We start from the raw sequence: 12,031 nt of genomic DNA, 5'->3' as shown, positions 1-12,031 counted from the left end.
ATACAGACAAGCCAAAGAAAACAAAACAAAACAAAGCAAAATGTCCAGCCTCACCTGAGAGCCTATCTGTTCTTCTGGTCTTTTCCTCAGCAGACTTCGGTCTAAGACCCCGACTTCTAGCCACCAACATTAGACTCGTTTAACCCTCACGGCAGCCCTGTGACTAGTCTAGCATTAATAATTAGGGAACTGAGGCAAAGAGATTAAGTGACCTCCTCACCATGCCCCAGCCAGGAAGCACAGGGCAGGGCAGGGTGGCCCTAAGCCCATTCCCTCCCTTAGAACCAACATTTTCTATGAAGCCTATGTGGGCACTGTACTATTAATATATTGCCTCTCCCTTAAAAAGTCACCTAGAAGGCTGGGCGTGGTGGCTCACGCCTGTAATCCCAGCACTCTGGGAGGTCAAGGTGGATGGGTCACGAGGTCAGGAGTTCGAGACCAGCCTGGCCAATATGGAGAAAGCCCATCTCTACTAAAAATACAAAAATTAGCCGGGCATGGTGGCGTGCGCCTATAGTTCCCAGCTACTTGGGAAGCTGAGGCAGGAGACTCACTGGGACCGGGGAGGCAGAGGTTGCAGTGAGCCAAGATTGTGCCACTGCACTCCAGCCTGGGTGACAAAGCGAGATTATGTCTCAAAAAAAAAAAAAAAAAAAAAAAAAGTCACCTAGGCTGGTCTTCAATATCACTCCTGCTTCCTTTTACCTCTCTGTTCCTACCTCCAGAAACCCCTGGGAGCTGCCCCTTCCCACCTGCTCTGGGGGCTAGGGAGGGTCCCCCTTAGGGCTCCCCTTTTTGGTTAGGGACGGCTTTCCACTCTCCTCCCGGGCCCCCCTCTCCACCAAGGCAGCATCCAGCCCGCAGGGTCCAGACTGAGCTTCCCTCCCACCGCAGGTCAGGGTCAGCTGGTCAAGCTGGGTCCCGCCCTGCCCCTCGGCTTCCCACCTGGGCCCAGCGGTTATTGATGCTCTCAGAGGGGCCTGAGGCAGGGCGAGATCCGGAGTCATCAAAGGAAGATTAAATTATGCTCCAAGGCAGCCAAGGGGTTGTTTTAGGAAGGTTTTCGACTGTGAGGCTTGCAGTGAGCTGGGCTGCTGCCCCGAGCTCCCCCTGCTCTGGGCATTCGCCCTCTTGGAGATTTTGTGGTTCCTAATTGGCTTGGGTTATCCATCTGTTCCTGTCCTAGTGGAATGTTGTTTAAAGGAGCCTGGCGACTCCCCACTGAGGCTGCTGGAGTAAAGCCAGAGTATACATATCTAAACTGCCCAGCCAGGGGCAGCTGCATCCGGGCAGCGCCCCCAACCCCTAATGGATGTGATTGGATTAGTGATATCAGGAATTGTGTGATGCACTTGTTATATGACCTTGGCCAGATCACTCTCTCTGTGCGCCTCTTGTTTCTCTTCATTAGTTAAGTGGCTTTTTTAAAAAAAAAGCACCAGAAACCTTTTATTCAAACAATATATTGGGTTCATAACATCAGTGTATAAAGCAGACAATGGAGGTCTTCTGGCTAAAGTGGGGTCTGTGGGTGTGGGGGGATGCTCCGGCTAAAGTGAGAGAGAAAGTGACCAGAAGAGCCCTCTGCCCTCAAACCCCAATCTCTCTCCCTTCACAGGTTGATGCTAAAGTTTCCTTTATGGGAGTGAGGCAGTTCAGGGAATGAGGATTCCGCAGGCCTGAATTTGAATCTCGACTCCACCTCTTGTTAGCTGCGTGGACTTGGCCAGGTGATGCCCGCCTGAGCCTCAGTTTCCTCACTCGTAACTGCCAAATGGGGAATAAAACCTACCTATGGGATTGTTGGGGTTTTAAATAACAGTGTATAAAGCCTGAGCACAGTGCCAAGCACACAGTATTTAGTGACAGGGTCAGCCCTGAGGGCACAGGCCTCAGGAAGGCCGGACACTCCCGGAAGAAGAGGAGGAAGAGAGGCCAGGACAGGAGGTGTGCTCTCCAGCCCTTGGGCACAGGCCGAAAGCGCTTCCAGGTGCGTGGGTTTCTTGAGGGCCTTCCTGGGTCCCTGGAGGCGGCCCTGGCCCAGTCAATTCTGGTCGAGCCCATCATGTTGCCAGGCAGCCTGGGCCTCAGCTGCCACCTCAGGTGGCACAGGGCAGGGACACAGGACGCTCCGAGGGCTGTGCTCCAGTTGCCAGGGCAAGGCTAGGAATGGCCCTCATGGGCAGCTCTGAAGGCACGGCTGGGAGAGTCGCCCCCTTCTGGTGTGCACTGGAACGACACCTCTTTCCTCAAGAGGGCGTCGCTGCATTTTGGCAAAGAATCCAGCACAGGGAACGGATTATGTGGTTCCCGGAGCTCCCTCACACCAGACACCTGCCTAAGAACTCGAGGGCGGGACCCCAGGCTGACGTTCCTTAGCAGCAGGCGGAGGGGACACATGCCACTGTCCCCATGTCCCAGCATGGCTTTCTGTTCATGGGATGTCTTAAGCCAGGGTTGGCCAACTCATCCCAGGGGGCCAGGTGATGTGGCCGAGTGAGGTGGGCAGAGTGCCAGCGAAAGGGAGCGCGGGGCCGCGAGGAGTTGCAGAGCGCATGTCCAGTCTGAAGGGGGCAGCGCCCGCTCAGCACCAGCCGGTGTTGCCATGGGGATGTGCAGGCTTTGGTTGCCAGATCTTCAGATATTTTAAAAATAGCTTGAAATCTGGACTTTTGTGTGAAATTTTCCAATTGTGTAGGCGACCCCTCCTCCCACCTTCTGGAATCCCTTTGTCTTTTCTGCTTGAACCACCTAAAGGGGCCATCAGCTCCATCAAGTGATTCCCTGCAGAGGAAGGTAGGATCTCCTCTGATTCGTCCTCACAGTTCCTCCTTGCTTGTCTTCAGGAGTTTATTCACTCAGCAAACATTTATCCAGCAACTGCTCTGGGCTAAGCCTTGTGCAGAAATGGATTCTGAAGATGGGAGGAAATGGAGAAGACACAGAGCATTGCTTTGGAGAATGAAGGAAGAATGGAGGGGCCAGGTGTCAGGTTCCCTGGGACACCTTCCCACCACTTCCCCACTGGGATCTCCTATCTGAGCTATGAGGTCCTCTCCCTGCTATGCCATCCATGCTTTGGGTGGAGAGCCTCGTTCTCACTCAGCATCTCTTTGCTCGTTGTTTCCAAGGCTGGGTCTTTCTTGGCTCCTCAAATCACACCTCCTCCGAGAGGCTTTCCTGGACCGTGCTAGCTAGAGCAGCGTTCTCTATACTGCCGTACACTCTTTATAGCACTCATGACTCTGAAATGACACGCTTGCTTATTATCTGCCCTCTCCCCACCGAACTCTAAGGTCACAAAGGCATGGCCTTCCTGAAGGATGTGTTTGCCACTCTCTGAACCCTTGGCAGGAGTTGAAGAATTTATATTCCCCAGATGCTCTTCAGGCACAAAAAGCTAGACTAGAGGTTTTCAACAATGTCCTAAGGGTCTTTAAAACTCCGGAGTCACCTCCATCATCTGTAGTCCTTTTACCTCCACTGGTGTGTCCGTGGCAGGGCCCTGCTTTTTGCTGTCCTTTGGGGCCCTGGAAATCCCAGATCTGTTTTCAGGAAACATTCTTAGCAGAGGTAGTGCTCTGCCCCAGACCACACTTGCTGGGCCTCAGTTTTCTCGCCTGCAAAAATGGGTGGAAGGATAACTGTTGCAAGCTTGTACGGGTGTGAGGAGGGGAGGGCACGTTGTCCTGTGAGGTGGTAACCCCAAACTCTGTCATGAAGTATGGTGTCCCCTGGGTCCTGCCTCGGAGCTTGGAGCCCATTTTATACCTACCCCCACCAAGCAGCGCACGTATTCTGCCTGCCTTATTTCCTGCCCATGGCGCTTGCACAGGCCTGCTCTGCAGTTGGTCTCCCTCAGCGTGGCAGAAGAGCTTAATGATAAAGTTGGGCTGAGCCTCCAGGAGCAGACAGCGTGGGAGAGAAGTCACAGATACAAGGAAGATACTCAGAGCCTGTGAAATCCCCTCAGCGGCCTCTCGCCAACCTTGTCCTTGGACTTGGAGTGTCCCTCCTGGGGAGGGGATTGGCAAATGAAACTTTATCATGATGAAGTCAAGGGCCAGTCACAGCTGAGCTCCTACACGTAGAGGACTCGGCAGCAGGGACCAGTTTGATGATAAAGATGACAGCAACCATATACATAGCTGCTTGTCAGGGGAGGGAACCTGGGGCTGGGGGTGAGGGCGGGAGTTCACTGTTGGGTGCATTTGTATCTGCTGAACCCACAGGGTTCAGAATCATAGATGACTGTTTATCTTGGGCAGGGGGGCACGGGTGGCCCACCCCAGAGCTCTGATCTCATCTTAGCTTCCTCGGTGCTGTTGATGAAATTCAGAGAAGTTTATCAGGTTTGCAGAGAACCCAAAGCTGGGATACAAGGTGTCTTAAGTAGGAGGACAGAATCAAGATCCAAAGCAATTGGAAGGCTGAATACTGGGCCTGCTTCCTTCTGGCAATGTCATTTCAGACAAGTCTCAAAGTTTTTGAGCCTTGGTTTTCCCATCGCAAAATGGGGACAGTGCCACCGACACTGCAGTGCTGTAAGGGTTAAGAAGATAGCCTAAATACAGCACCCAGCAGAGGCTGTATGCCTGGCACACAGTAGTCCCTCACTCACTGGTGGCTACTGCTGAGATGAACACCAATGTGAGCTCCTTAGGCCAGGAGCCTTGTCTTTCGTTCCTGTATTCCTGGTGCCTGGTATGGCGTGGGCACTGAACAAATGTTTGTCAGATGAATGAACAAGATGAATTTGACAGGGATAAATGTCAGTTCCTGGACTCGGATCCAAAGACCCAGCTGCACAAGGATGCAGTGGGGGAGAAATGGCTTAGCAACAGCACATGTGAGAAAAGCCGAGGGATTGAAACTGACAGAAATTCAGTCAACATGAGGTGGCTGCCAAAACCAGCCACGGCAAACTTGGGTAGCATTATTAGAGGCTGGGTGCTCAGAGGAGGGAGGCCACAGTGGTCAGATCAGCCTCAAGAGCCACAGACCCTTGTACGTTTCGCCTGTAGGGAGGCTGGCCAAACAGATGAGGTAGGGAAGAGCCCTAAAGACCACATATCATGAGATACGGCTGAAGAAACCAGGGCACTGAGCTTGGAGAAGAGAATCACAAGGCACGTGGCGGCATTCGGATCTTGCCTCTTCCACTTGCTCTGGACAATCAACAGCTCCAAGTCCCAGTTTCCTCATCCGTAAAAGGTGCAAGCCACAGGTTGGAGGTCATGCCGCTGCTGGAGAAGGGCAGGAATGGGAACCCGAGCCTTACTGGACCCAGCCCCCCTCCGCCTCCCTCCTGAGCTCTTCAGCACGGAGGTTGTTCACGCTGAGGACAGCTGGCAGGGAAACTGTGGGTGGCCAGAGGCGTCTGTTTCCATTTTAGGGGTTGGACCAGGATCACAGGGGCAGCTCCTTCCAGCCCTAACACTCCCTTCTCCTTTTCTCCACTTGTGGCCGATTCTATAGTCTGGGTGCTTTCCTGGCGGCCAGCTTGCCTCTATTTGCATGGTTTCTGCGTGTAAGATTTTGTGTGCAAAAGCTGGATCCGTTCCTCTTCTTCCCGGAAACCGCCCGGTGCCTGCAGTGTGCCCGCCTGGTGTGTCCTCTGCTCCCTCTGGTGGCTACAGGGGGTACTGCACTGGGCTCAACAGGGCCAACCAGAACAGCGTTGGAATCAGACATCTTGGTAAAAGTCCCCGCTCTCCATCAAGAGATGAATGGATAAACACAGTGTGATATAACATACAGTGGAATATTATTCAGTCTTAAAATGGAAGAAAACGATGACACCTGAATGAGTCCCAAAAACATTAAGAGAAAATAAGTTGGCACAGAAGGACAAATATTTTATGATTCCATTTATAGGAGGTACATAGAACAGGTAAATTCAGAGATAGAAAGTAGAACAGAAGTTACCTTAAACAATAACAGAAGGTGAGTTATCGTTTAATGGGTACTGAGTTTCTATTTGAGATGATGAAAAAGTTCTGGAAATGGATAATAATCGTGGTCACGCAACATCGTGAATATACTTAATGCCACTTATTGTACCCTTAAAAATGCTTAAAATGGTAAATTTTGTGTTATATATATTTCATTACAATAAAAAGTAGTAAAATGTACGTAACACAAAATTTACCATTTTAACTATCTTGCCACATAACGGCTGCATGAGGTTTATTAAGTCACTTAACTTCTCTGGGCCTCTCTTTCCTCATCTGTAAAGTAGGGAGAGCAATAATGCTTACCCCACTGCCACCACCCTGGTCCAAGCCACCTTACTGTCTCACCTGGAGGATTGAAAACTGCCTCCTTGATGGTCTCCTGGCTTCACTTTGGCCCTCCCCAACAAGTCTTTTTCTACTAAGCAGCCATAACATCTAGAAACCTAGGTCAAATCAGTCACGCTCGTGCTTAAAATTCTCCCCACACTCCTCTTCTTGACCAACAGGATCTGGTCTGTGATCACCTCTCCTCCCTCAGTGCTTTCTGCCACCTCTCCCTCACCAAAATATTACTCCATGCTCCTTTTGCCTCCAGGCTTTTGGCCTCATTGGTTACCCTGACTTGAATGCTGTTTTCCTGATTGTCTTATATTGTCAGGTTGTCCTTGTCATCAAGGTCTCATCTCAAATGTCACCTTCTATTTCTGGGGATTTCATTTCTTACCAGCCACTCCAATGTTGTCTTACCTTCTAGCCTGACTCTTATCACCTCTATCTTGTTTGATTTTCTTCATAGCACCTGTCATGATCTGAAATTGTCTTACCTCTGTGAAACTGGGTCATTTTATGGGCTGGATTTTGTAGAGTGTAAAGTAGGATATAGTTTTTATTTTTCTTCTGCCTCCATCCTTGCACTTGTTCTGTTGCTTCTCTTTCCCCACATTGTCTTAGTCCATTTTCTGTTGCCTATAACAGAATACCACAGACTGGGTCATTTAAAAAAATAAAAAAAGAGATTCATTTGGCTCATGGTTCTGGAGGGTGGGAAGTCCAAGAGCATGGCACCACATCTAGTGATGGCCTTAGTGCTGCATCATAACATGGTGGCAGGCATCACATGGTGAGAGAGGGTGAGAGAGTGTGAGACACAGAGAGAACTGGGGGTTGAACTTATCCTTTTACCAGGAGCCCACTTCCAGGATAACTAACCCACTCCTCTGATAACAGCATTAACCCACTGATGAGGGCAAAGCCCTCATGACCTAATCATATCTTAAAGTTCCCACCTGTTTCAGATGGAATTTCACTCTTGTCTCCCAGGCTGGAGTGCAGTGGCATGATCTTGGCTCACTGTAACCTCCACCTCCCGGGTTCAAGCGATTCTCCTGCCTCAGCCTCTCAAGTAGCTGGGATTACAGGTGCATGCCACCAGACTCAGCTCATTGTTGTATTTTTAGTAGAGATGGGGTTTCACCATGTTGGTGAGGCTGGTCTTGAATTCCTGACCTCAGGTGATCCACCTGCCTTGGCCTCCCAAAGTGTTGGGATTACAGGTGTGAGCCACTGCGCCGGGCCCCCAGCTATTAATACCATCACAATAGCAATTCAATTTCAACATGAGTTTTGAAGGGGACATTCAAACCACAGCACCCCTCCTTGAAAATGTTTCAGCTAAGTATAGTTTACCCATTTTTTTCAGGTATTAGAGTAATTTCAATTTTAGACATTAAAAGTCTGATTCTTTTAGAAGTTGTACATTGAAGGATTTAAGAATGAAGAGTCATGATGTCTGAAGCTTGCTTTCAAGTGGTTTAGCAAGACCATGTATACACACATACACACAATGTTAATAATTTTTGAATCTAGGTGGTGAATATATAGGTATTTATTATACTATTCTTTCAACTTTTCTGTATGCTTGAAAATTCTTATAAAATGTTGGGCAAAAAGGAAACTGCTTTTGTCAAGTTAAGAAAATAAACCCAGTCCTATCTAAATAAAAATATTTATCTCCCATCGAATATAAAGCTTCTCCTATTCAAGCTGACCCAGGCCTGGCTTTCTGCAGTAGGGAAGGTTGCGGGGATGGGCAGTGGGTGTATGGCCAATGTCCTTACTCTCTTGGATTTACCTCCTCTCCCCATGCTAGCAGCTGCTTCAGCTCCTTCAGGGTCTGGGAAGGGAGGAGGGAGGAAAGGAAAAGGAGAGGGCTCCTCAACTGTGCTCTTGTCATCCATGTGGGGTGTACTGCTGGGTGTCCCCCTCCGGGAACTCTGCCCACACTATTGTTTTATTATTATTATTATTTTTATATTATTTACTTATTTATTTGAGATGGAATCTCACTCTGTCACCCAGGCTGGAGTGCAGTGGTGCAGTTTTGGCTCACTGCAACCTCTGGGTTCAAGCAATTCTCCTGCCTAGGCCTTTCTAGAAGGTGGGATTACAGGTGTGCACCACCACGTGCGGCTAATTTTTGTATTTTAGTAGAGATGGGGTTTTACCATGTTGGCCACACTGGTCTTGAATTCCTGACCTCAGGTGATCTGCCCACCTCGGCCTCCCAAAGTGCTGGGATTACAGACGTGAGCCACCACACCCGGCCCCCACACCATTGTGGATGTGAGTGATGCCCAGCTGATCTCTCACACTCTGCCCAGTACTACCAACAAAGTCTCTTTCTGCTGGGGTCACCTTCTGCCCGCAGGTAGCCTTCTTGGGTGAGGTCCCATTGAGGAGACAGTGTATTAGTCTGTTCTCATGCTGATAATACAGATACCCAAGACTGGGTAATTTATAAAGGAAAGCAGGTTTAGTGGACTTGTAGTTCTACATGGCTGGGGAGGCCTCACAATCATGGTGGAAGATGAAGGAGAAACAAAGTCACGTCTTACATGGTAGCAGGCAGGAGAGAGTGTGTGCAGGGGAACTCCTCTTTATAAAACCATCAGACCTTGTGAGACTTATTCACTATCATGAAATCACTATCATGGGAAATGTCTACCCCCGTGATTCAATTATCCCCTACTGGGTCTCTCCCATGACACGTGGGAGTTATGGGAGCTACAATTCAAGATTTGGGTGGGGACACAGCAAAACCATATCATTCCACCCCTGGCCCCTCCCAAATTTCATGTCCTCACATTTCAAAACCAATCATCCCTTCCCAACAGTCCCCCAAAGTCTTAACTCATTCCAACATTAACTCAAAAGTCCATAGTCCAAAGTGCCATCTGAGACAAGCCTAGTCCCTTCTGCCTATGAGCCTGTAAAATCAAAAGCAAGTTAGTTACTTCCTAGATACAGTGGGGGTACAGGAATTGGGTAGATACACCCATTTCAAATGGGAGGAACTGGCCAAAAGAAAGGGGCTACAGCCTCCATGCAAGTCCAAAATCCAGTGGGGAAGTCAAATCTTAAAGCTCCAAAATGATGTCCTTTGACTCCATGTCTCACATTCAGGCCACACTGATATGAGAGGTGGATTCCCATGGCCTTGTGTAGATCTGCCCTTGAGGCTGGGAAAAAAACAGAAGCGATCATGTGACATTCCTGAACACCAAGGTATAGTCCAGTGGACTTTCCTGAGCCCTGCTTGGTCCCTGATGAAGGGATAGGGTTAGTGTCAGGGTTAGGGTTAGGATTAGGGTTAGGGTTACAACGGGCTGGGATGGGGGTGGAGGTCGGCAGGGCTGCACTTCTTTTGGAAGCTTTCTCAGGCAGAATCAGTTCTGTTTTTCTCCTAGCTTCTGGTGGCTCTGGGTCTTCCTTGACCTCTGGATGCACTCTCTGCACTCTCCAATCTCTGCCTCTGTGGTCACACTGTCTACTCTGCTGTGGGTGGAATCTCCCCCGGCCTCATGATCATAGAACATTTTTCACTGAACTTAGAGCCCTCTCAGGTAACCAGGATGAGCTCCTCCCTTCAAAACCCTTTTTTTAAAAAAATTGATTTAAAAAATTTTTATTTCCATAGGTTTTTGGGGAACAGGTGGTATTTCATTACATGAATAAGTTCTTTAGTGGTAATTTGGGAGAATTTGGTGCACTCATTACCCGAGCAGTGTATAGTGAACTCTATGGTCTTTTATCCCTCACCTCCTTCCCAGCTTTTCCCCCTGAGTCCCCAAAGTCCATTGTGTCATTCTTACACCTTTGCATTCGCATAGTTTAGCTCCCACTTATGAGTGAGAACATATGATTTTGGTTTTCCATTCCTGAGTTACTTCACTTAGAATAATAGTCTCCAGTTCCATCCCGGTTGCTGTGAATGCCATTAATTCATTCCTTTTTATGGCTGAGTAGTATTCCATTGTATATATATACCACAGTTTCTTTATCCATTCGTTGATTGATGGGTCTTTAGGCCGGTTCCACATTTTTGCAATTGTGAAATGTGCTGCTATAAACATGGGTGTGTAGGTATCTTTTTTGTGTAATGACTCCTTTTCCTCTGGGTACCCGGTAGTGGGATTGCTGGATCAAATGGTAGTTCTACTTTTAGTTCTTTAAGGAATCTCCACACTGTTTTCCATAGCGGCTGTACTAGTTTGCATTCCCACCAGCAGTGTAGAAGTGTTCCCTGTTCACTGCATCCACACCAACATCTATTATTTTTTGATTATGACCATTCTTGCAGGAGTAAGGTGGTATCGCTTTGTGGTTTTGATTTGCAGTTCTCTGATCATTAGTGATGTTGAGGATTGTTTCATATATTTCAAAACCCTTAACTTAATCACATCTTTTATCATTTACAGTTATATTCCCAGGTGTTGGAGTTTAGGATGAAGACATATCTTTTTGGGAACTGCCTTTCAGTCCACTACAAGTGGATTTGGAAAGCTAGATTGACCTCCATCAATTTTGTAAAGGTGGAAAGAGAGAAAGAATGTGGATGAGGATTGTTTTCTCATTTGACCCAGCAATCCCATCACTGGGCAAATACCCAGAGGAACAGAAATTATTCTACCATAAAGACACATGCACATGTGTGTTCATTGCAGCACTGTTCACAATAGCAAAGACATGGAATCAATGTAAATGCTCGTTAGTGATGGACTGGGTAAAGAAAACGTGGTACATATACACCATGGAATATTGTGCAGCCATAAAAGAAGAATGAGAGCATGTCCTTTGTAGGAACATGGATGGAGCTGCAGGCCATTATCTTTAGCAAAGTAACACAGGAACAGAAAGCCGAATATGCATGTTCTCATTTATAAGTGGGAGCTAAATGATGAGAACACATGGACACATAAAGGCGAACAGCACACAGTGGGGTCTGTTGGAGGGTGGAGGATGGTAGGAGTGAGAGGAGCAGAAAAAAATAGCTATTGGGCAGTAGGGTTAGTACCTGGGTGATGAAATAATCTGTACAACACACCCTCATGACACAATTTTACTATATAACGAACCTGCATTTGTACCCCTAGAAAAAAAAAAGAGTGTGGATATGGGAGGAAGCAGGCACCGGGAGAGCCTGGGGGTGGAGGTTTGTCATGAAGCACACAGACCCAAAGTGTGTGTTTCATCCCTTGTGCTGAAATTGACCCTGACTTCAGTCTGTTCTCTTAATTTGCATGCCATTAGAGGAAAATCCAAGCTCCAGTCTTCAGAATACCCATTTCAGACCCTGCTGCAAAAACTCAGATTCCCATAGGACATCTCTCTATTCATTATTACTGTGTGGCAAATGACTCCCTCCACCAACCCTGGCTTAGTGATTTAAAACAGCACCTTTGTACTAGCTCACAGTTTCTGTGTGTCAGGATTCTGAACCTGGCTTAGCTGGAGGTCTCTGGCCCAGGGTCGTTCATGAGGTGGCCGTCAAGCTGGTGGCTAGACCCAGGGTTTTATCTAAAGGCTTTTTTGGGGCAGATGATCCAACTCCATGTGGTCATTGCCAGGTTTCAGTCCCCTACTGTGTGAGCCTCTCTGCATGGCTACCTCACAGCATGGCAGCTGGCTTCCTCTGGAGTGAGCCGTGAGAAAGAGCCACTCTGACTCTCAAGATGCAAGCCACAGTCCTTTTATAATGGAATCTTGGGAGCTCGTCACTTTTGCTGTTTTCT

General features: G+C 48.2%; 1 protein-coding gene across 11 annotated transcripts in view; it reads left to right on the top strand.

The window, feature by feature from the left end:
• Nucleotides 1-12,031, top strand: part of LOC105469473 (organic anion transporter 7) — a 169,165-nt gene that overhangs the window by 121,219 nt on the left and 35,915 nt on the right. The gene's annotated exons all lie outside the window — the stretch shown is intronic.

The sequence above is a fragment of the Macaca nemestrina genome, chromosome 12 (assembly GCF_043159975.1).
Source record: "Macaca nemestrina isolate mMacNem1 chromosome 12, mMacNem.hap1, whole genome shotgun sequence".
In the NCBI taxonomy this organism is placed as follows: domain Eukaryota; kingdom Metazoa; phylum Chordata; class Mammalia; order Primates; family Cercopithecidae; genus Macaca; species Macaca nemestrina.
This window is presented reverse-complemented; position numbering and strand designations above follow the sequence as displayed.